Source organism: Mycteria americana, chromosome 20, assembly GCF_035582795.1.
Source record: "Mycteria americana isolate JAX WOST 10 ecotype Jacksonville Zoo and Gardens chromosome 20, USCA_MyAme_1.0, whole genome shotgun sequence".
Taxonomy (NCBI): domain Eukaryota; kingdom Metazoa; phylum Chordata; class Aves; order Ciconiiformes; family Ciconiidae; genus Mycteria; species Mycteria americana.
Genome location: NC_134384.1, coordinates 9,425,159 through 9,448,308, shown reverse-complemented (window position 1 = coordinate 9,448,308; position 23,150 = coordinate 9,425,159).

Genomic DNA, 23,150 nt, shown 5'->3' with positions numbered 1-23,150 from the left:
TCCAATTTGGCAGCCGGGCTCTGCCAGAGAGAGATACAGAGTGTTGCCCCATTACGAAGCAATGCTTTAGCAGAGCGTGAATGTCTGTGTGGCAGCGAATGCAGTTCCAAGGGACAGTGAAAACCAGCTAGAGCTTTCAGTGCTGGCAGCTTTCCTGTGGGCGCAATGTCTGGACGTTTCCAATTTGGCAGCCGGGCTCTGCCAGAGAGAGATACAGAGTGTTGCCCCATTACGAAGCAATGCTTTAGCAGAGCGCGAATGTCTGTGTGGCAGCGAATGCAGTTCCAAGGGACAGTGAAAACCAGCTAGAGCTTTCAGTGCTGGCAGCTTTCCTGTGGGCGCAATGTCTGGACGTTTCCAATTTGGCAGCCGGGCTCTGCCAGAGAGAGATACAGAGTGTTGCCCCATTACGAAGCAATGCTTTAGCAGAGCGCGAATGTCTGTGTGGCAGCGAATGCAGTTCCAAGGGACAGTGAAAACCAGCTAGAGCTTTCAGTGCTGGCAGCTTTCCTGTGGGCGCAATGTCTGGACGTTTCCAATTTGGCAGCCGGGCTCTGCCAGAGAGAGATACAGAGTGTTGCCCCATTACGAAGCAATGCTTTAGCAGAGCGCGAATGTCTCTGTGGCAGCGAATGCAGTTCCAAGGGACAGTGAAAACCAGCTAGAGCTTTCAGTGCTGGCAGCTTTCCTGTGGGCGCAATCTCTGGACGTTTCCAATTTGGCAGCCGGGCTCTGCCAGAGAGAGATACAGAGTGTTGACCCATTACCAAGCAATGCTTTAGCAGAGCGCGAATGTCTGTGTGGCAGCGAATGCAGTTCCAAGGGACAGTGAAAACCAGCTAGAGCTTTCAGTGCTGGCAGCTTTCCTGTGGGCGCAATCTCTGGACGTTTCCAATTTGGCAGCCGGGCTCTGCCAGAGAGAGATACAGAGTGTTGCCCCATTACGAAGCAAAGCTTTAGCAGAGCGCGAATGTCTGTGTGGCAGCGAATGCAGTTCCAAGGGACAGTGAAAACCAGCTAGAGCTTTCAGTGCTGGCAGCTTTCCTGTGGGCGCAATCTCTGGACGTTTCCAATTTGGCAGCCGGGCTCTGCCAGAGAGAGATACAGAGTGTTGCCCCATTAGGAAGCAATGCTTTAGCAGAGCGCGAATGTCTGTGTGGCAGCGAATGCAGTTCCAAGGGACAGTGAAAACCAGCTAGAGCTTTCAGTGCTGGCAGCTTTCCTGTGGGCGCAATGTCTGGACGTTTCCAATTTGGCAGCCGGGCTCTGCCAGAGAGAGATACAGAGTGTTGCCCCATTACGAAGCAATGCTTTAGCAGAGCGCGAATGTCTGTGTGGCAGCGAATGCAGTTCCAAGGGACAGTGAAAACCAGCTAGAGCTTTCAGTGCTGGCAGCTTTCCTGTGGGCGCAATGTCTGGACGTTTCCAATTTGGCAGCCGGGCTCTGCCAGAGAGAGATACAGAGTGTTGCCCCATTACGAAGCAATGCTTTAGCAGAGCGCGAATGTCTGTGTGGCAGCGAATGCAGTTCCAAGGGACAGTGAAAACCAGCTAGAGCTTTCAGTGCTGGCAGCTTTCCTGTGGGCGCAATCTGTGGACGTTTCCAATTTGGCAGCCGGGCTCTGCCAGAGAGAGATACAGAGTGTTGACCCATTACCAAGCAATGCTTTAGCAGAGCGCGAATGTCTGTGTGGCAGCGAATGCAGTTCCAAGGGACAGTGAAAACCAGCTAGAGCTTTCAGTGCTGGCAGCTTTCCTGTGGGCGCAATCTCTGGACGTTTCCAATTTGGCAGCCGGGCTCTGCCAGAGAGAGATACAGAGTGTTGCCCCATTACGAAGCAATGCTTTAGCAGAGCGCGAATGTCTGTGTGGCAGCGAATGCAGTTCCAAGGGACAGTGAAAACCAGCTAGAGCTTTCAGTGCTGGCAGCTTTCCTGTGGGCACAATCTCTTGACGTTTCCAATTTGGCAGCCGGGCTCTGCCAGAGAGAGATACAGAGTGTTGCCCCATTACGAAGCAATGCTTTAGCAGAGCGCGAATGTCTGTGTGGCAGCGAATGCAGTTCCAAGGGACAGTGAAAACCAGCTAGAGCTTTCAGTGCTGGCAGCTTTCCTGTGGGCGCAATCTCTGGACGTTTCCAATTTGGCAGCCGGGCTCTGCCAGAGAGAGATACAGAGTGTTGCCCCATTACGAAGCAATGCTTTAGCAGAGCGCGAATGTCTGTGTGGCAGCGAATGCAGTTCCAAGGGACAGTGAAAACCAGCTAGAGCTTTCAGTGCTGGCAGCTTTCCTGTGGGCGCAATGTCTGGACGTTTCCAATTTGGCAGCCGGGCTCTGCCAGAGAGAGATACAGAGTGTTGCCCCATTACGAAGCAATGCTTTAGCAGAGCGCGAATGTCTGTGTGGCAGCGAATGCAGTTCCAAGGGACAGTGAAAACCAGCTAGAGCTTTCAGTGCTGGCAGCTTTCCTGTGGGCGCAATGTCTGGACGTTTCCAATTTGGCAGCCGGGCTCTGCCAGAGAGAGATACAGAGTGTTGCCCCATTAGGAAGCAATGCTTTAGCAGAGCGCGAATGTCTGTGTGGCAGCGAATGCAGTTCCAAGGGACAGTGAAAACCAGCTAGAGCTTTCAGTGCTGGCAGCTTTCCTGTGGGCGCAATCTCTGGACGTTTCCAATTTGGCAGCCGGGCTCTGCCAGAGAGAGATACAGAGTGTTGCCCCATTACGAAGCAATGCTTTAGCAGAGCGCGAATGTCTGTGTGGCAGCGAATGCAGTTCCAAGGGACAGTGAAAACCAGCTAGAGCTTTCAGTGCTGGCAGCTTTCCTGTGGGCGCAATCTGTGGACGTTTCCAATTTGGCAGCCGGGCTCTGCCAGAGAGAGATACAGAGTGTTGCCCCATTACGAAGCAATGCTTTAGCAGAGCGCGAATGTCTGTGTGGCAGCGAATGCAGTTCCAAGGGACAGTGAAAACCAGCTAGAGCTTTCAGTGCTGGCAGCTTTCCTGTGGGCGCAATCTCTGGACGTTTCCAATTTGGCAGCCGGGCTCTGCCAGAGAGAGATACAGAGTGTTGCCCCATTAGGAAGCAATGCTTTAGCAGAGCGCGAATGTCTGTGTGGCAGCGAATGCAGTTCCAAGGGACAGTGAAAACCAGCTAGAGCTTTCAGTGCTGGCAGCTTTCCTGTGGGCGCAATGTCTGGACGTTTCCAATTTGGCAGCCGGGCTCTGCCAGAGAGAGATACAGAGTGTTGCCCCATTACGAAGCAATGCTTTAGCAGAGCGTGAATGTCTGTGTGGCAGCGAATGCAGTTCCAAGGGACAGTGAAAACCAGCTAGAGCTTTCAGTGCTGGCAGCTTTCCTGTGGGTGCAATCTCTGGACGTTTCCAATTTGGCAGCCGGGCTCTGCCAGAGAGAGATACAGAGTGTTGCCCCATTACGAAGCAATGCTTTAGCAGAGCGTGAATGTCTGTGTGGCAGCGAATGCAGTTCCAAGGGACAGTGAAAACCAGCTAGAGCTTTCAGTGCTGGCAGCTTTCCTGTGGGCGCAATGTCTGGACGTTTCCAATTTGGCAGCCGGGCTCTGCCAGAGAGAGATACAGAGTGTTGCCCCATTACGAAGCAATGCTTTAGCAGAGCGCAAATGTCTGTGTGGCAGCGAATGCAGTTCCAAGGGACAGTGAAAACCAGCTAGAGCTTTCAGTGCTGGCAGCTTTCCTGTGGGCGCAATCTCTGGACGTTTCCAATTTGGCAGCCGGGCTCTGCCAGAGAGAGATACAGAGTGTTGCCCCATTACGAAGCAATGCTTTAGCAGAGCGTGAATGTCTGTGTGGCAGCGAATGCAGTTCCAAGGGACAGTGAAAACCAGCTAGAGCTTTCAGTGCTGGCAGCTTTCCTGTGGGCGCAATCTCTGGACGTTTCCAATTTGGCAGCCGGGCTCTGCCAGAGAGAGATACAGAGTGTTGCCCCATTAGGAAGCAATGCTTTAGCAGAGCGCGAATGTCTGTGTGGCAGCGAATGCAGTTCCAAGGGACAGTGAAAACCAGCTAGAGCTTTCAGTGCTGGCAGCTTTCCTGTGGGCGCAATGTCTGGACGTTTCCAATTTGGCAGCCGGGCTCTGCCAGAGAGAGATACAGAGTGTTGCCCCATTACGAAGCAATGCTTTAGCAGAGCGCGAATGTCTGTGTGGCAGCGAATGCAGTTCCAAGGGACAGTGAAAACCAGCTAGAGCTTTCAGTGCTGGCAGCTTTCCTGTGGGCGCAATGTCTGGACGTTTCCAATTTGGCAGCCGGGCTCTGCCAGAGAGAGATACAGAGTGTTGCCCCATTACGAAGCAATGCTTTAGCAGAGCGCGAATGTCTGTGTGGCAGCGAATGCAGTTCCAAGGGACAGTGAAAACCAGCTAGAGCTTTCAGTGCTGGCAGCTTTCCTGTGGGCGCAATCTCTGGACGTTTCCAATTTGGCAGCCGGGCTCTGCCAGAGAGAGATACAGAGTGTTGACCCATTACCAAGCAATGCTTTAGCAGAGCGCGAATGTCTGTGTGGCAGCGAATGCAGTTCCAAGGGACAGTGAAAACCAGCTAGAGCTTTCAGTGCTGGCAGCTTTCCTGTGGGCGCAATCTCTGGACGTTTCCAATTTGGCAGCCGGGCTCTGCCAGAGAGAGATACCGAGTGTTGCCCCATTACGAAGCAAAGCTTTAGCAGAGCGCGAATGTCTGTGTGGCAGCGAATGCAGTTCCAAGGGACAGTGAAAACCAGCTAGAGCTTTCAGTGCTGGCAGCTTTCCTGTGGGCGCAATCTCTGGACGTTTCCAATTTGGCAGCCGGGCTCTGCCAGAGAGAGATACAGAGTGTTGCCCCATTAGGAAGCAATGCTTTAGCAGAGCGCGAATGTCTGTGTGGCAGCGAATGCAGTTCCAAGGGACAGTGAAAACCAGCTAGAGCTTTCAGTGCTGGCAGCTTTCCTGTGGGCGCAATGTCTGGACGTTTCCAATTTGGCAGCCGGGCTCTGCCAGAGAGAGATACAGAGTGTTGCCCCATTACGAAGCAATGCTTTAGCAGAGCGCGAATGTCTGTGTGGCAGCGAATGCAGTTCCAAGGGACAGTGAAAACCAGCTAGAGCTTTCAGTGCTGGCAGCTTTCCTGTGGGCGCAATGTCTGGACGTTTCCAATTTGGCAGCCGGGCTCTGCCAGAGAGAGATACAGAGTGTTGCCCCATTACGAAGCAATGCTTTAGCAGAGCGCGAATGTCTGTGTGGCAGCGAATGCAGTTCCAAGGGACAGTGAAAACCAGCTAGAGCTTTCAGTGCTGGCAGCTTTCCTGTGGGCGCAATCTCTGGACGTTTCCAATTTGGCAGCCGGGCTCTGCCAGAGAGAGATACAGAGTGTTGACCCATTACCAAGCAATGCTTTAGCAGAGCGCGAATGTCTGTGTGGCAGCGAATGCAGTTCCAAGGGACAGTGAAAACCAGCTAGAGCTTTCAGTGCTGGCAGCTTTCCTGTGGGCGCAATCTCTGGACGTTTCCAATTTGGCAGCCGGGCTCTGCCAGAGAGAGATACAGAGTGTTGCCCCATTACGAAGCAATGCTTTAGCAGAGCGCGAATGTCTGTGTGGCAGCGAATGCAGTTCCAAGGGACAGTGAAAACCAGCTAGAGCTTTCAGTGCTGGCAGCTTTCCTGTGGGCACAATCTCTTGACGTTTCCAATTTGGCAGCCGGGCTCTGCCAGAGAGAGATACAGAGTGTTGCCCCATTACGAAGCAATGCTTTAGCAGAGCGCGAATGTCTGTGTGGCAGCGAATGCAGTTCCAAGGGACAGTGAAAACCAGCTAGAGCTTTCAGTGCTGGCAGCTTTCCTGTGGGCGCAATCTCTGGACGTTTCCAATTTGGCAGCCGGGCTCTGCCAGAGAGAGATACAGAGTGTTGCCCCATTACGAAGCAATGCTTTAGCAGAGCGCGAATGTCTGTGTGGCAGCGAATGCAGTTCCAAGGGACAGTGAAAACCAGCTAGAGCTTTCAGTGCTGGCAGCTTTCCTGTGGGCGCAATGTCTGGACGTTTCCAATTTGGCAGCCGGGCTCTGCCAGAGAGAGATACAGAGTGTTGCCCCATTACGAAGCAATGCTTTAGCAGAGCGCGAATGTCTGTGTGGCAGCGAATGCAGTTCCAAGGGACAGTGAAAACCAGCTAGAGCTTTCAGTGCTGGCAGCTTTCCTGTGGGCGCAATGTCTGGACGTTTCCAATTTGGCAGCCGGGCTCTGCCAGAGAGAGATACAGAGTGTTGCCCCATTACGAAGCAATGCTTTAGCAGAGCGCGAATGTCTGTGTGGCAGCGAATGCAGTTCCAAGGGACAGTGAAAACCAGCTAGAGCTTTCAGTGCTGGCAGCTTTCCTGTGGGCGCAATGTCTGGACGTTTCCAATTTGGCAGCCGGGCTCTGCCAGAGAGAGATACAGAGTGTTGCCCCATTACGAAGCAATGCTTTAGCAGAGCGCGAATGTCTGTGTGGCAGCGAATGCAGTTCCAAGGGACAGTGAAAACCAGCTAGAGCTTTCAGTGCTGGCAGCTTTCCTGTGGGCGCAATCTCTGGACGTTTCCAATTTGGCAGCCGGGCTCTGCCAGAGAGAGATACAGAGTGTTGCCCAATTACCAAGTTACGCTTTAGCAGAGCGCGAATGTCTGTGTGGCAGCGAATGCAGTTCCAAGGGACAGTGAAAACCAGCTAGAGCTTTCAGTGCTGGCAGCTTTCCTGTGGGCGCAATGTCTGGACGTTTCCAATTTGGCAGCCGGGCTCTGCCAGAGAGAGATACAGAGTGTTGCCCCATTACGAAGCAATGCTTTAGCAGAGCGCGAATGTCTGTGTGGCAGCGAATGCAGTTCCAAGGGACAGTGAAAACCAGCTAGAGCTTTCAGTGCTGGCAGCTTTCCTGTGGGCGCAATCTCTGGACGTTTCCAATTTGGCAGCCGGGCTCTGCCAGAGAGAGATACAGAGTGTTGCCCAATTACCAAGTTAAGCTTTAGCAGAGCGCGAATGTCTGTGTGGCAGCGAATGCAGTTCCAAGGGACAGTGAAAACCAGCTAGAGCTTTCAGTGCTGGCAGCTTTCCTGTGGGCGCAATGTCTGGACGTTTCCAATTTGGCAGCCGGGCTCTGCCAGAGAGAGATACAGAGTGTTGCCCCATTACGAAGCAATGCTTTAGCAGAGCGCGAATGTCTGTGTGGCAGCGAATGCAGTTCCAAGGGACAGTGAAAACCAGCTAGAGCTTTCAGTGCTGGCAGCTTTCCTGTGGGCGCAATCTCTGGACGTTTCCAATTTGGCAGCCGGGCTCTGCCAGAGAGAGATACAGAGTGTTGCCCCATTACGAAGCAATGCTTTAGCAGAGCGCGAATGTCTGTGTGGCAGCGAATGCAGTTCCAAGGGACAGTGAAAACCAGCTAGAGCTTTCAGTGCTGGCAGCTTTCCTGTGGGCGCAATCTCTGGACGTTTCCAATTTGGCAGCCGGGCTCTGCCAGAGAGAGATACAGAGTGTTGCCCCATTACGAAGCAATGCTTTAGCAGAGCGCGAATGTCTGTGTGGCAGCGAATGCAGTTCCAAGGGACAGTGAAAACCAGCTAGAGCTTTCAGTGCTGGCAGCTTTCCTGTGGGCGCAATGTCTGGACGTTTCCAATTTGGCAGCCGGGCTCTGCCAGAGAGAGATACAGAGTGTTGCCCAATTACCAAGTTAAGCTTTAGCAGAGCGCGAATGTCTGTGTGGCAGCGAATGCAGTTCCAAGGGACAGTGAAAACCAGCTAGAGCTTTCAGTGCTGGCAGCTTTCCTGTGGGCGCAATGTCTGGACGTTTCCAATTTGGCAGCCGGGCTCTGCCAGAGAGAGATACAGAGTGTTGCCCCATTACGAAGCAATGCTTTAGCAGAGCGCGAATGTCTGTGTGGCAGCGAATGCAGTTCCAAGGGACAGTGAAAACCAGCTAGAGCTTTCAGTGCTGGCAGCTTTCCTGTGGGCGCAATCTCTGGACGTTTCCAATTTGGCAGCCGGGCTCTGCCAGAGAGAGATACAGAGTGTTGCCCCATTACGAAGCAATGCTTTAGCAGAGCGCGAATGTCTGTGTGGCAGCGAATGCAGTTCCAAGGGACAGTGAAAACCAGCTAGAGCTTTCAGTGCTGGCAGCTTTCCTGTGGGCGCAATGTCTGGACGTTTCCAATTTGGCAGCCGGGCTCTGCCAGAGAGAGATACAGAGTGTTGCCCAATTACCAAGTTAAGCTTTAGCAGAGCGCGAATGTCTGTGTGGCAGCGAATGCAGTTCCAAGGGACAGTGAAAACCAGCTAGAGCTTTCAGTGCTGGCAGCTTTCCTGTGGGCGCAATATCTGGACGTTTCCAATTTGGCAGCCGGGCTCTGCCAGAGAGAGATACAGAGTGTTGCCCCATTAGGAAGCAATGCTTTAGCAGAGCGCGAATGTCTGTGTGGCAGCGAATGCAGTTCCAAGGGACAGTGAAAACCAGCTAGAGCTTTCAGTGCTGGCAGCTTTCCTGTGGGCGCAATGTCTGGACGTTTCCAATTTGGCAGCCGGGCTCTGCCAGAGAGAGATACAGAGTGTTGCCCAATTACCAAGTTAAGCTTTAGCAGAGCGCGAATGTCTGTGTGGCAGCGAATGCAGTTCCAAGGGACAGTGAAAACCAGCTAGAGCTTTCAGTGCTGGCAGCTTTCCTGTGGGCGCAATGTCTGGACCTTTCCAATTTGGCAGCCGGGCTCTGCCAGAGAGAGATACAGAGTGTTGCCCCATTACGAAGCAATGCTTTAGCAGAGCGCGAATGTCTGTGTGGCAGCGAATGCAGTTCCAAGGGACAGTGAAAACCAGCTAGAGCTTTCAGTGCTGGCAGCTTTCCTGTGGGCGCAATGTCTGGACGTTTCCAATTTGGCTGCCGGGCTCTGCCAGAGAGAGATACAGAGTGTTGCCCCATTATGAAGCAATGCTTTAGCAGAGCGCGAATGTCTGTGTGGCAGCGAATGCAGTTCCAAGGGACAGTGAAAACCAGCTAGAGCTTTCAGTGCTGGCAGCTTTCCTGTGGGTGCAATCTGTGGACGTTTCCAAATTGGCAGCCGGGCTCTGCCAGAGAGATATACAGAGTGTTGCCCAATTACCAAGTTAAGCTTTAGCAGAGCGCGAATGTCTGTGTGGCAGCGAATGCAGTTCCAAGGGACAGTGAAAACCAGCTAGAGCTTTCAGTGCTGGCAGCTTTCCTGTGGGCGCAATGTCTGGACGTTTCCAATTTGGCAGCCGGGCTCTGCCAGAGAGAGATACAGAGTGTTGCCCCATTACGAAGCAATGCTTTAGCAGAGCGCGAATGTCTGTGTGGCAGCGAATGCAGTTCCAAGGGACAGTGAAAACCAGCTAGAGCTTTCAGTGCTGGCAGCTTTCCTGTGGGCGCAATCTCTGGACGTTTCCAATTTGGCAGCCGGGCTCTGCCAGAGAGAGATACAGAGTGTTGCCCCATTACGAAGCAATGCTTTAGCAGAGCGCGAATGTCTGTGTGGCAGCGAATGCAGTTCCAAGGGACAGTGAAAACCAGCTAGAGCTTTCAGTGCTGGCAGCTTTCCTGTGGGCGCAATCTCTGGACGTTTCCAATTTGGCAGCCGGGCTCTGCCAGAGAGAGATACAGAGTGTTGCCCCATTACGAAGCAATGCTTTAGCAGAGCGCGAATGTCTGTGTGGCAGCGAATGCAGTTCCAAGGGACAGTGAAAACCAGCTAGAGCTTTCAGTGCTGGCAGCTTTCCTGTGGGCGCAATATCTGGACGTTTCCAATTTGGCAGCCGGGCTCTGCCAGAGAGAGATACAGAGTGTTGCCCCATTACGAAGCAATGCTTTAGCAGAGCGCGAATGTCTGTGTGGCAGCGAATGCAGTTCCAAGGGACAGTGAAAACCAGCTAGAGCTTTCAGTGCTGGCAGCTTTCCTGTGGGCGCAATGTCTGGACGTTTCCAATTTGGCAGCCGGGCTCTGCCAGAGAGAGATACAGAGTGTTGCCCCATTACGAAGCAATGCTTTAGCAGAGCGCGAATGTCTGTGTGGCAGCGAATGCAGTTCCAAGGGACAGTGAAAACCAGCTAGAGCTTTCAGTGCTGGCAGCTTTCCTGTGGGCGCAATCTCTGGACGTTTCCAATTTGGCAGCCGGGCTCTGCCAGAGAGAGATACAGAGTGTTGCCCCATTACGAAGCAATGCTTTAGCAGAGCGCGAATGTCTGTGTGGCAGCGAATGCAGTTCCAAGGGACAGTGAAAACCAGCTAGAGCTTTCAGTGCTGGCAGCTTTCCTGTGGGCGCAATGTCTGGACCTTTCCAATTTGGCAGCCGGGCTCTGCCAGAGAGAGATACAGAGTGTTGCCCCATTACGAAGCAATGCTTTAGCAGAGCGCGAATGTCTGTGTGGCAGCGAATGCAGTTCCAAGGGACAGTGAAAACCAGCTAGAGCTTTCAGTGCTGGCAGCTTTCCTGTGGGCGCAATCTCTGGACGTTTCCAATTTGGCTGCCGGGCTCTGCCAGAGAGAGATACAGAGTGTTGCCCCATTATGAAGCAATGCTTTAGCAGAGCGCGAATGTCTGTGTGGCAGCGAATGCAGTTCCAAGGGACAGTGAAAACCAGCTAGAGCTTTCAGTGCTGGCAGCTTTCCTGTGGGTGCAATCTGTGGACGTTTCCAATTTGGCAGCCGGGCTCTGCCAGAGAGATATACAGAGTGTTGCCCAATTACCAAGTTAAGCTTTAGCAGAGCGCGAATGTCTGTGTGGCAGCGAATGCAGTTCCAAGGGACAGTGAAAACCAGCTAGAGCTTTCAGTGCTGGCAGCTTTCCTGTGGGCGCAATGTCTGGACGTTTCCAATTTGGCAGCCGGGCTCTGCCAGAGAGAGATACAGAGTGTTGCCCCATTACGAAGCAATGCTTTAGCAGAACGCGAATGTCTGTGTGGCAGCGAATGCAGTTCCAAGGGACAGTGAAAACCAGCTAGAGCTTTCAGTGCTGGCAGCTTTCCTGTGGGCGCAATCTCTGGACGTTTCCAATTTGGCAGCCGGGCTCTGCCAGAGAGAGATACAGAGTGTTGCCCCATTACGAAGCAATGCTTTAGCAGAGCGCGAATGTCTGTGTGGCAGCGAATGCAGTTCCAAGGGACAGTGAAAACCAGCTAGAGCTTTCAGTGCTGGCAGCTTTCCTGTGGGCGCAATCTCTGGACGTTTCCAATTTGGCAGCCGGGCTCTGCCAGAGAGAGATACAGAGTGTTGCCCCATTAGGAAGCAATGCTTTAGCAGAGCGCGAATGTCTGTGTGGCAGCGAATGCAGTTCCAAGGGACAGTGAAAACCAGCTAGAGCTTTCAGTGCTGGCAGCTTTCCTGTGGGCGCAATCTCTGGACGTTTCCAATTTGGCAGCCGGGCTCTGCCAGAGAGAGATAGAGAGTGTTGCCCAATTACCAAGTTAAGCTTTAGCAGAGCGCGAATGTCTGTGTGGCAGCGAATGCAGTTCCAAGGGACAGTGAAAACCAGCTAGAGCTTTCAGTGCTGGCAGCTTTCCTGTGGGCGCAATCTCTGGACGTTTCCAATTTGGCAGCCGGGCTCTGCCAGAGAGAGATACAGAGTGTTGCCCCATTACGAAGCAATGCTTTAGCAGAGCGCGAATGTCTGTGTGGCAGCGAATGCAGTTCCAAGGGACAGTGAAAACCAGCTAGAGCTTTCAGTGCTGGCAGCTTTCCTGTGGGCGCAATCTCTGGACGTTTCCAATTTGGCAGCCGGGCTCTGCCAGAGAGAGATACAGAGTGTTGCCCCATTAGGAAGCAATGCTTTAGCAGAGCGCGAATGTCTGTGTGGCAGCGAATGCAGTTCCAAGGGACAGTGAAAACCAGCTAGAGCTTTCAGTGCTGGCAGCTTTCCTGTGGGCGCAATCTCTGGACGTTTCCAATTTGGCAGCCGGGCTCTGCCAGAGAGAGATACAGAGTGTTGCCCCATTACGAAGCAATTCTTTAGCAGAGCGCGAATGTCTGTGTGGCAGCGAATGCAGTTCCAAGGGACAGTGAAAACCAGCTAGAGCTTTCAGTGCTGGCAGCTTTCCTGTGGGCGCAATCTCTGGACGTTTCCAATTTGGCAGCCGGGCTCTGCCAGAGAGAGATAGAGAGTGTTGCCCAATTACCAAGTTAAGCTTTAGCAGAGCGCGAATGTCTGTGTGGCAGCGAATGCAGTTCCAAGGGACAGTGAAAACCAGCTAGAGCTTTCAGTGCTGGCAGCTTTCCTGTGGGCGCAATCTCTGGACGTTTCCAATTTGGCAGCCGGGCTCTGCCAGAGAGAGATACAGAGTGTTGCCCCATTTGAAGCAATGCTTTAGCAGAGCGCGAATGTCTGTGTGGCAGCGAATGCAGTTCCAAGGGACAGTGAAAACCAGCTAGAGCTTTCAGTGCTGGCAGCTTTCCTGTGGGCGCAATGTCTGGACGTTTCCAATTTGGCAGCCGGGCTCTGCCAGAGAGAGATACAGAGTGTTGCCCCATTAGGAAGCAATGCTTTAGCAGAGCGTGAATGTCTGTGTGGCAGCGAATGCAGTTCCAAGGGACAGTGAAAACCAGCTAGAGCTTTCAGTGCTGGCAGCTTTCCTGTGGGCGCAATCTCTGGACGTTTCCAATTTGGCAGCCGGGCTCTGCCAGAGAGAGATACAGAGTGTTGCCCCATTACGAAGCAATGCTTTAGCAGAGCGCGAATGTCTGTGTGGCAGCGAATGCAGTTCCAAGGGACAGTGAAAACCAGCTAGAGCTTTCAGTGCTGGCAGCTTTCCTGTGGGCGCAATCTCTGGACGTTTCCAATTTGGCAGCCGGGCTCTGCCAGAGAGAGATACAGAGTGTTGCCCCATTACGAAGCAATGCTTTAGCAGAGCGCGAATGTCTGTGTGGCAGCGAATGCAGTTCCAAGGGACAGTGAAAACCAGCTAGAGCTTTCAGTGCTGGCAGCTTTCCTGTGGGCGCAATCTCTGGACGTTTCCAATTTGGCAGCCGGGCTCTGCCAGAGAGAGATACAGAGTGTTGCCCCATTACGAAGCAATGCTTTAGCAGAGCGCGAATGTCTGTGTGGCAGCGAATGCAGTTCCAAGGGACAGTGAAAACCAGCTAGAGCTTTCAGTGCTGGCAGCTTTCCTGTGGGCGCAATCTCTGGACGTTTCCAATTTGGCAGCCGGGCTCTGCCAGAGAGAGATACAGAGTGTTGCCCCATTACGAAGCAATGCTTTAGCAGAGCGCGAATGTCTGTGTGGCAGCGAATGCAGTTCCAAGGGACAGTGAAAACCAGCTAGAGCTTTCAGTGCTGGCAGCTTTCCTGTGGGCGCAATCTCTGGACGTTTCCAATTTGGCAGCCGGGCTCTGCCAGAGAGAGATACAGAGTGTTGCCCCATTACGAAGCAATTCTTTAGCAGAGCGCGAATGTCTGTGTGGCAGCGAATGCAGTTCCAAGGGACAGTGAAAACCAGCTAGAGCTTTCAGTGCTGGCAGCTTTCCTGTGGGCGCAATCTCTGGACGTTTCCAATTTGGCAGCCGGGCTCTGCCAGAGAGAGATAGAGAGTGTTGCCCAATTACCAAGTTAAGCTTTAGCAGAGCGCGAATGTCTGTGTGGCAGCGAATGCAGTTCCAAGGGACAGTGAAAACCAGCTAGAGCTTTCAGTGCTGGCAGCTTTCCTGTGGGCGCAATCTCTGGACGTTTCCAATTTGGCAGCCGGGCTCTGCCAGAGAGAGATACAGAGTGTTGCCCCATTACGAAGCAATGCTTTAGCAGAGCGCGAATGTCTGTGTGGCAGCGAATGCAGTTCCAAGGGACAGTGAAAACCAGCTAGAGCTTTCAGTGCTGGCAGCTTTCCTGTGGGCGCAATGTCTGGACGTTTCCAATTTGGCAGCCGGGCTCTGCCAGAGAGAGATACAGAGTGTTGCCCCATTAGGAAGCAATGCTTTAGCAGAGCGTGAATGTCTGTGTGGCAGCGAATGCAGTTCCAAGGGACAGTGAAAACCAGCTAGAGCTTTCAGTGCTGGCAGCTTTCCTGTGGGCGCAATCTCTGGACGTTTCCAATTTGGCAGCCGGGCTCTGCCAGAGAGAGATACAGAGTGTTGCCCCATTACGAAGCAATGCTTTAGCAGAGCGCGAATGTCTGTGTGGCAGCGAATGCAGTTCCAAGGGACAGTGAAAACCAGCTAGAGCTTTCAGTGCTGGCAGCTTTCCTGTGGGTGCAATCTGTGGACGTTTCCAATTTGGCAGCCGGGCTCTGCCAGAGAGATATACAGAGTGTTGCCCAATTACCAAGTTAAGCTTTAGCAGAGCGCGAATGTCTGTGTGGCAGCGAATGCAGTTCCAAGGGACAGTGAAAACCAGCTAGAGCTTTCAGTGCTGGCAGCTTTCCTGTGGGCGCAATCTCTGGACGTTTCCAATTTGGCAGCCGGGCTCTGCCAGAGAGAGATACAGAGTGTTGCCCCATTACGAAGCAAAGCTTTAGCAGAGCGCGAATGTCTGTGTGGCAGCGAATGCAGTTCCAAGGGACAGTGAAAACCAGCTAGAGCTTTCAGTGCTGGCAGCTTTCCTGTGGGCGCAATCTCTGGACGTTTCCAATTTGGCAGCCGGGCTCTGCCAGAGAGAGATACAGAGTGTTGCCCCATTACGAAGCAATGCTTTAGCAGAGCGCGAATGTCTGTGTGGCAGCGAATGCAATTCCAAGGGACAGTGAAAACCAGCTAGAGCTTTCAGTGCTGGCAGCTTTCCTGTGGGCGCAATCTCTGGACGTTTCCAATTTGGCAGCCGGGCTCTGCCAGAGAGAGATACAGAGTGTTGCCCCATTACGAAGCAGTGCTTTAGCAGAGCGCGAATGTCTGTGTGGCAGCGAATGCAGTTCCAAGGGACAGTGAAAACCAGCTAGAGCTTTCAGTGCTGGCAGCTTTCCTGTGGGCGCAATGTCTGGACGTTTCCAATTTGGCAGCCGGGCTCTGCCAGAGAGAGATACAGAGTGTTGCCCCATTAGGAAGCAATGCTTTAGCAGAGCGCGAATGTCTGTGTGGCAGCGAATGCAGTTCCAAGGGACAGTGAAAACCAGCTAGAGCTTTCAGTGCTGGCAGCTTTCCTGTGGGCGCAATGTCTGGACGTTTCCAATTTGGCAGCCGGGCTCTGCCAGAGAGAGATACAGAGTGTTGCCCAATTACCAAGTTAAGCTTGAGCAGAGCGCGAATGTCTGTGTGGCAGCGAATGCAGTTCCAAGGTACAGTGAAAACCAGCTAGAGCTTTCAGTGCTGGCAGCTTTCCTGTGGGCGCAATGTCTGGACGTTTCCAATTTGGCAGCCGGGCTCTGCCAGAGAGAGATACAGAGTGTTGCCCCATTACGAAGCAATGCTTTAGCAGAGCGCGAATGTCTGTGTGGCAGCGAATGCAGTTCCAAGGGACAGTGAAAACCAGCTAGAGCTTTCAGTGCTGGCAGCTTTCCTGTGGGCGCAATCTCTGGACGTTTCCAATTTGGCAGCCGGGCTCTGCCAGAGAGAGATACAGAGTGTTGCCCCATTACGAAGCAATGCTTTAGCAGAGCGCGAATGTCTGTGTGGCAGCGAATGCAGTTCCAAGGGACAGTGAAAACCAGCTAGAGCTTTCAGTGCTGGCAGCTTTCCTGTGGGCACAATCTCTGGACGTTTCCAATTTGGCAGCCGGGCTCTGCCAGAGAGAGATACAGAGTGTTGCCCCATTACGAAGCAATGCTTTAGCAGAGCGCGAATGTCTGTGTGGCAGCGAATGCAGTTCCAAGGGACAGTGAAAACCAGCTAGAGCTTTCAGTGCTGGCAGCTTTCCTGTGGGCGCAATCTCTGGACGTTTCCAATTTGGCAGCCGGGCTCTGCCAGAGAGAGATAGAGAGAGTTGCCCCATTACGAAGCAATGCTTTAGCAGAGCGCGAATGTCTGTGTGGCAGCGAATGCAGTTCCAAGGGACAGTGAAAACCAGCTAGAGCTTTCAGTGCTGGCAGCTTTCCTGTGGGCGCAATGTCTGGACGTTTCCAATTTGGCAGCCGGGCTCTGCCAGAGAGAGATACAGAGTGTTGCCCCATTACGAAGCAATGCTTTAGCAGAGCGCGAATGTCTGTGTGGCAGCGAATGCAGTTCCAAGGGACAGTGAAAACCAGCTAGAGCTTTCAGTGCTGGCAGCTTTCCTGTGGGCGCAATGTCTGGACGTTTCCAATTTGGCAGCCGGGCTCTGCCAGAGAGAGATACAGAGTGTTGCCCCATTAGGAAGCAATGCTTTAGCAGAGCGCGAATGTCTGTGTGGCAGCGAATGCAGTTCCAAGGGACAGTGAAAACCAGCTAGAGCTTTCAGTGCTGGCAGCTTTCCTGTGGGCGCAATCTCTGGACGTTTCCAATTTGGCAGCCGGGCTCTGCCAGAGAGAGATACAGAGTGTTGCCCCATTACGAAGCAATGCTTTAGCAGAGCGCGAATGTCTGTGTGGCAGCGAATGCAGTTTCAAGGGACAGTGAAAACCAGCTAGAGCTTTCAGTGCTGGCAGCTTTCCTGTGGGCGCAATCTCTGGACGTTTCCAATTTGGCAGCCGGGCTCTGCCAGAGAGAGATACAGATTGTTGCCCAATTACCAAGTTAAGCTTTAGCAGAGCGCGAATGTCTGTGTGGCAGCGAATGCAGTTCCAAGGGACAGTGAAAACCAGCTAGAGCTTTCAGTGCTGGCAGCTTTCCTGTGGGCGCAATCTCTGGACGTTTCCAATTTGGCAGCCGGGCTCTGCCAGAGAGAGATACAGAGTGTTGCCCCATTACGAAGCAATGCTTTAGCAGAGCGCGAATGTCTGTGTGGCAGCGAATGCAGTTCCAAGGGACAGTGAAAACCAGCTAGAGCTTTCAGTGCTGGCAGCTTTCCTGTGGGCGCAGTCTCTGGACGTTTCCAATTTGGCAGCCGGGCTCTGCCAGAGAGAGATACAGAGTGTTGCCCCATTACGAAGCAATGCTTTAGCAGAGCGCGAATGTCTGTGTGGCAGCGAATGCAGTTCCAAGGGACAGTGAAAACCAGCTAGAGCTTTCAGTGCTGGCAGCTTTCCTGTGGGTGCAATCTGTGGACGTTTCCAATTTGGCAGCCGGGCTCTGCCAGAGAGATATACAGAGTGTTGCCCAATTACCAAGTTAAGCTTTAGCAGAGCGCGAATGTCTGTGTGGCAGCGAATGCAGTTCCAAGGGACATTGAAAACCAGCTAGAACTTTCAGTGCTGGCAGCTTTCCTGTGGGCGCAATCTCTGGACGTTTCCAATTTGGCAGCCGGGCTCTGCCAGAGAGAGATACAGAGTGTTGCCCCATTACGAAGCAAAGCTTTAGCAGAGCGCGAATGTCTGTGTGGCAGCGAATGCAGTTCCAAGGGACAGTGAAAACCAGCTAGAGCTTTCAGTGCTGGCAGCTTTCCTGTGGGCGCAATCTCTGGACGTTTCCAATTTGGCAGCCGGGCTCTGCCAGAGAGAGATACAGAGTGTTGCCCAATTACCAAGTTAAGCTTTAGCAGAGCGCGAATGTCTGTGTGGCAGCGAATGCAGTTCCAAGGGACAGTGAATACCAGCTAGAGCTTTCAGTGCTGGCAGCTTTCCAGTGGGCGCAATCTCTGGACGTTTCCAATTTGGCAGCCGGGCTCTGCCAGAGAGAGATACAGAGTGTTGCCCCATTACGAAGCAATGCTTTAGCAGAGCGCGAATGTCTGTGTGGCAGCGAATGCAATTCCAAGGGACAGTGAAAACCAGCTAGAGCTTTCAGTGCTGGCAGCTTTCCTGTGGGCACAATCTCTGGACGTTTCCAATTTGGCAGCCGGGCTCTGCCAGAGAGAGATACAGAGTGTTGCCCCATTACGAAGCAGTGCTTTAGCAGAGCGCGAATGTCTGTGTGGCAGCGAATGCAGTTCCAAGGGACAGTGAAAACCAGCTAGAGCTTTCAGTGCTGGCAGCTTTCCTGTGGGCGCAATGTCTGGACGTTTCCAATTTGGCAGCCGGGCTCTGCCAGAGAGAGATACAGAGTGTTGCCCCATTACGAAGCAATGCTTTAGCAGAGCGCGAATGTCTGTGTGGCAGCGAATGCAGTTCCAAGGGACAGTGAAAACCAGCTAGAGCTTTCAGTGCTGGCAGCTTTCCTGTGGGCGCAATGTCTGGACGTTTCCAATTTGGCAGCCGGGCTCTGCCAGAGAGAGATACAGAGTGTTGCCCAATTACCAAGTTAAGCTTGAGCAGAGCGCGAATGTCTGTGTGGCAGCGAATGCAGTTCCAAGGTACAGTGAAAACCAGCTAGAGCTTTCAGTGCTGGCAGCTTTCCTGTGGGCGCAATGTCTGGACGTTTCCAATTTGGCAGCCGGGCTCTGCCAGAGAGAGATACAGAGTGTTGCCCCATTACGAAGCAATGCTTTAGCAGAGCGCGAATGTCTGTGTGGCAGCGAATGCAGTTCCAAGGGACAGTGAAAACCAGCTAGAGCTTTCAGTGCTGGCAGCTTTCCTGTGGGCGCAATCTCTGGACGTTTCCAATTTGGCAGCCGGGCTCTGCCAGAGAGAGATACAGAGTGTTGCCCCATTACGAAGCAAAGCTTTAGCAGAGCGCGAATGTCTGTGTGGCAGCGAATGCAGTTCCAAGGGACAGTGAAAACCAGCTAGAGCTTTCAGTGCTGGCAGCTTTCCTGTGGGCGCAATCTCTGGACGTTTCCAATTTGGCAGCCGGGCTCTGCCAGAGAGAGATACAGATTGTTGCCCAATTACCAAGTTAAGCTTTAGCAGAGCGCGAATGTCTGTGTGGCAGCGAATGCAGTTCCAAGGGACAGTGAAAACCAGCTAGAGCTTTCAGTGCTGGCAGCTTTCCTGTGGGCGCAATGTCTGGACGTTTCCAATTTGGCAGCCGGGCTCTGCCAGAGAGAGATACAGAGTGTTGCCCCATTACGAAGCAATGCTTTAGCAGAGCGCGAATGTCTGTGTGGCAGCGAATGCAGTTCCAAGGGACAGTGAAAACCAGCTAGAGCTTTCAGTGCTGGCAGCTTTCCTGTGGGCGCAATCTCTGGACGTTTCCAATTTGGCAGCCGGGCTCTGCCAGAGAGAGATACAGAGTGTTGCCCCATTACGAAGCAAAGCTTTAGCAGAGCGCGAATGTCTGTGTGGCAGCGAATGCAGTTCCAAGGGACAGTGAAAACCAGCTAGAGCTTTCAGTGCTGGCAGCTTTCCTGTGGGCGCAATCTCTGGACGTTTCCAATTTGGCAGCCGGGCTCTGCCAGAGAGATATACAGAGTGTTGCCCAATTACCAAGTTAAGCTTTAGCAGAGCGCGAATGTCTGTGTGGCAGCGAATGCAGTTCCAAGGGACAGTGAATACCAGCTAGAGCTTTCAGTGCTGGCAGCTTTCCAGTGGGCGCAATCTCTGGACGTTTCCAATTTGGCAGCCGGGCTCTGCCAGAGAGAGATACAGAGTGTTGCCCCATTACGAAGCAATGCTTTAGCAGAGCGCGAATGTCTGTGTGGCAGCGAATGCAGTTCCAAGGGACAGTGAAAACCAGCTAGAGCTTTCAGTGCTGGCAGCTTTCCTGTGGGCGCAATCTCTGGACGTTTCCAATTTGGCAGCCGGGCTCTGCCAGAGAGAGATACAGAGTGTTGCCCCATTACGAAGCAGTGCTTTAGCAGAGCGCGAATGTCTGTGTGGCAGCGAATGCAGTTCCAAGGGACAGTGAAAACCAGCTAGAGCTTTCAGTGCTGGCAGCTTTCCTGTGGGCGCAATGTCTGGACGTTTCCAATTTGGCAGCCGGGCTCTGCCAGAGAGAGATACAGAGTGTTGCCCCATTACGAAGCAATGCTTTAGCAGAGCGCGAATGTCTGTGTGGCAGCGAATGCAGTTCCAAGGGACAGTGAAAACCAGCTAGAGCTTTCAGTGCTGGCAGCTTTCCTGTGGGCGCAATGTCTGGACGTTTCCAATTTGGCAGCCGGGCTCTGCCAGAGAGAGATACAGAGTGTTGCCCAATTACCAAGTTAAGCTTTAGCAGAGCGCGAATGTCTGTGTGGCAGCGAATGCAGTTCCAAGGTACAGTGAAAACCAGCTAGAGCTTTCAGTGCTGGCAGCTTTCCTGTGGGCGCAATGTCTGGACGTTTCCAATTTGGCAGCCGGGCTCTGCCAGAGAGAGATACAGAGTGTTGCCCCATTACGAAGCAATGCTTTAGCAGAGCGCGAATGTCTGTGTGGCAGCGAATGCAGTTCCAAGGGACAGTGAAAACCAGCTAGAGCTTTCAGTGCTGGCAGCTTTCCTGTGGGCGCAATCTCTGGACGTTTCCAATTTGGCAGCCGGGCTCTGCCAGAGAGAGATACAGAGTGTTGCCCCATTACGAAGCAAAGCTTTAGCAGAGCGCGAATGTCTGTGTGGCAGCGAACGCAGTTCCAAGGGACAGTGAAAACCAGCTAGAGCTTTCAGTGCTGGCAGCTTTCCTGTGGGCGCAATCTCTGGACGTTTCCAATTTGGCAGCCGGGCTCTGCCAGAGAGAGATACAGATTGTTGCCCAATTACCAAGTTAAGCTTTAGCAGAGCGCGAATGTCTGTGTGGCAGCGAATGCAGTTCCAAGGGACAGTGAAAACCAGCTAGAGCTTTCAGTGCTGGCAGCTTTCCTGTGGGCGCAATGTCTGGACGTTTCCAATTTGGCAGCCGGGCTCTGCCAGAGAGAGATACAGAGTGTTGCCCCATTATGAAGCAATGCTTTAGCAGAGCGCGAATGTCTGTGTGGCAGCGAATGCAGTTCCAAGGGACAGTGAAAACCAGCTAGAGCTTTCAGTGCTGGCAGCTTTCCTGTGGGCGCAATGTCTGGACGTTTCCAATTTGGCAGCCGGGCTCTGCCAGAGAGAGATACAGAGTGTTGCCCCATTACGAAGCAATGCTTTAGCAGAGCACGAATGTCTGTGTGGCAGCGAATGCAGTTCCAAGGGACAGTGAAAACCAGCTAGAGCTTTCAGTGCTGGCAGCTTTCCTTTGGGTGCAATCTGTGGATGTTTCCAATTTGGCAGCCGGGCTCTGCCAGAGAGATATACAGAGTGTTGCCCAATTACCAAGTTAAGCTTGAGCAGAGCGCGAATGTCTGTGTGGCAGCGAATGCAGTTCCAAGGGACAGTGAAAACCAGCTAGAGCTTTCAGTGCTGGCAGCTTTCCTGTGGGCGCAATCTCTGGACGTTTCCAATTTGGCAGCCGGGCTCTGCCAGAGAGAGATACAGAGTGTTGCCCCATTACGAAGCAAAGCTTTAGCAGAGCGCGAATGTCTGTGTGGCAGCGAATGCAGTTCCAAGGGACAGTGAAAACCAGCTAGAGCTTTCAGTGCTGGCAGCTTTCCTGTGGGCGCAATCTCTGGACGTTTCCAATTTGGCAGCCGGGCTCTGCCAGAGAGATATACAGAGTGTTGCCCCATTAGGAAGCAATGATTTAGCAGAGCGCGAATGTCTGTGTGGCAGCGAATGCAGTTCCAAGGGACAGTGAAAACCAGCTACAGCTTTCAGTGCTGGCAGCTTTCCTGTGGGCGCAATGTCTGGACGTTTCCAATTTGGCAGCCGGGCTCTGCCAGAGAGAGATACAGAGTGTTGCCCCATTACGAAGCAAAGCTTTAGCAGAGCGCGAATGTCTGTGTGGCAGCGAATGCAGTTCCAAGGGACAGTGAAAACCAGGTAGAGCTTTCAGTGCTGGCAGCTTTCCTGTGGGCGCAATCTCTGGACGTTTCCAATTTGGCAGCCGGGCTCTGCCAGAGAGAGATACAGAGTGTTGCCCCATTACGAAGCAATGCTTTAGCAGAGCGCGAATGTCTGTGTGGCAGCGAATGCAGTTCCAAGGGATAGTGAAAACCAGCTAGAGCTTTCAGTGCTGGCAGCTTTCCTGTGGGCGCAATCTCTGGACGTTTCCAATTTGGCAGCCGGGCTCTGCCAGAGAGAGATACAGAGTGTTGCCCCATTACGAAGCAAAGCTTTAGCAGAGCGCGAATGTCTGTGTGGCAGCGAATGCAGTTCCAAGGGACAGTGAAAACCAGCTAGAGCTTTCAGTGCTGGCAGCTTTCCTGTGGGCGCAATCTCTGGACGTTTCCAATTTGGCAGCCGGGCTCTGCCAGAGAGAGATACAGAGTGTTGCCCCATTAGGAAGCAATGCTTTAGCAGAGCGCGAATGTCTGTGTGGCAGCGAATGCAGTTCCAAGGGACAGTGAAAACCAGCTAGAGCTTTCAGTGCTGGCAGCTTTCCTGTGGGCGCAATCTCTGGACGTTTCCAATTTGGCAGCCGGGCTCTGCCAGAGAGAGATACAGAGTGTTGCCCCATTACGAAGCAAAGCTTTAGCAGAGCGCGAATGTCTGTGTGGCAGCGAATGCAGTTCCAAGGGACAGTGAAAACCAGCTAGAGCTTTCAGTGCTGGCAGCTTTCCTGTGGGCGCAATCTCTGGACGTTTCCAATTTGGCAGCCGGGCTCTGCCAGAGAGAGATACAGAGTGTTGCCCCATTAGGAAGCAATGCTTTAGCAGAGCGCGAATGTCTGTGTGGCAGCGAATGCAGTTCCAAGGGACAGTGAAAACCAGCTAGAGCTTTCAGTGCTGGCAGCTTTCCTGTGGGCGCAATCTCTGGACGTTTCCAATTTGGCAGCCGGGCTCTGCCAGAGAGAGATACAGAGTGTTGCCCCATTACGAAGCAAAGCTTTAGCAGAGCGCGAATGTCTGTGTGGCAGCGAATGCAGTTCCAAGGGACAGTGAAAACCAGCTAGAGCTTTCAGTGCTGGCAGCTTTCCTGTGGGCGCAATGTCTGGACGTTTCCAATTTGGCAGCCGGGCTCTGCCAGAGAGAGATACAGAGTGTTGCCCCATTAGGAAGCAATGCTTTAGCAGAGCGCGAATGTCTGTGTGGCAGCGAATGCAGTTCCAAGGGACAGTGAAAACCAGCTAGAGCTTTCAGTGCTGGCAGCTTTCCTGTGGGCGCAATGTCTGGACGTTTCCAATTTGGCAGCCGGGCTCTGCCAGAGAGAGATACAGAGTGTTGCCCCATTAGGAAGCAATGCTTTAGCAGAGCGCGAATGTCTGTGTGGCAGCGAATGCAGTTCCAAGGGACAGTGAAAACCAGCTAGAGCTTTCAGTGCTGGCAGCTTTCCTGTGGGCGCAATCTCTGGACGTTTCCAATTTGGC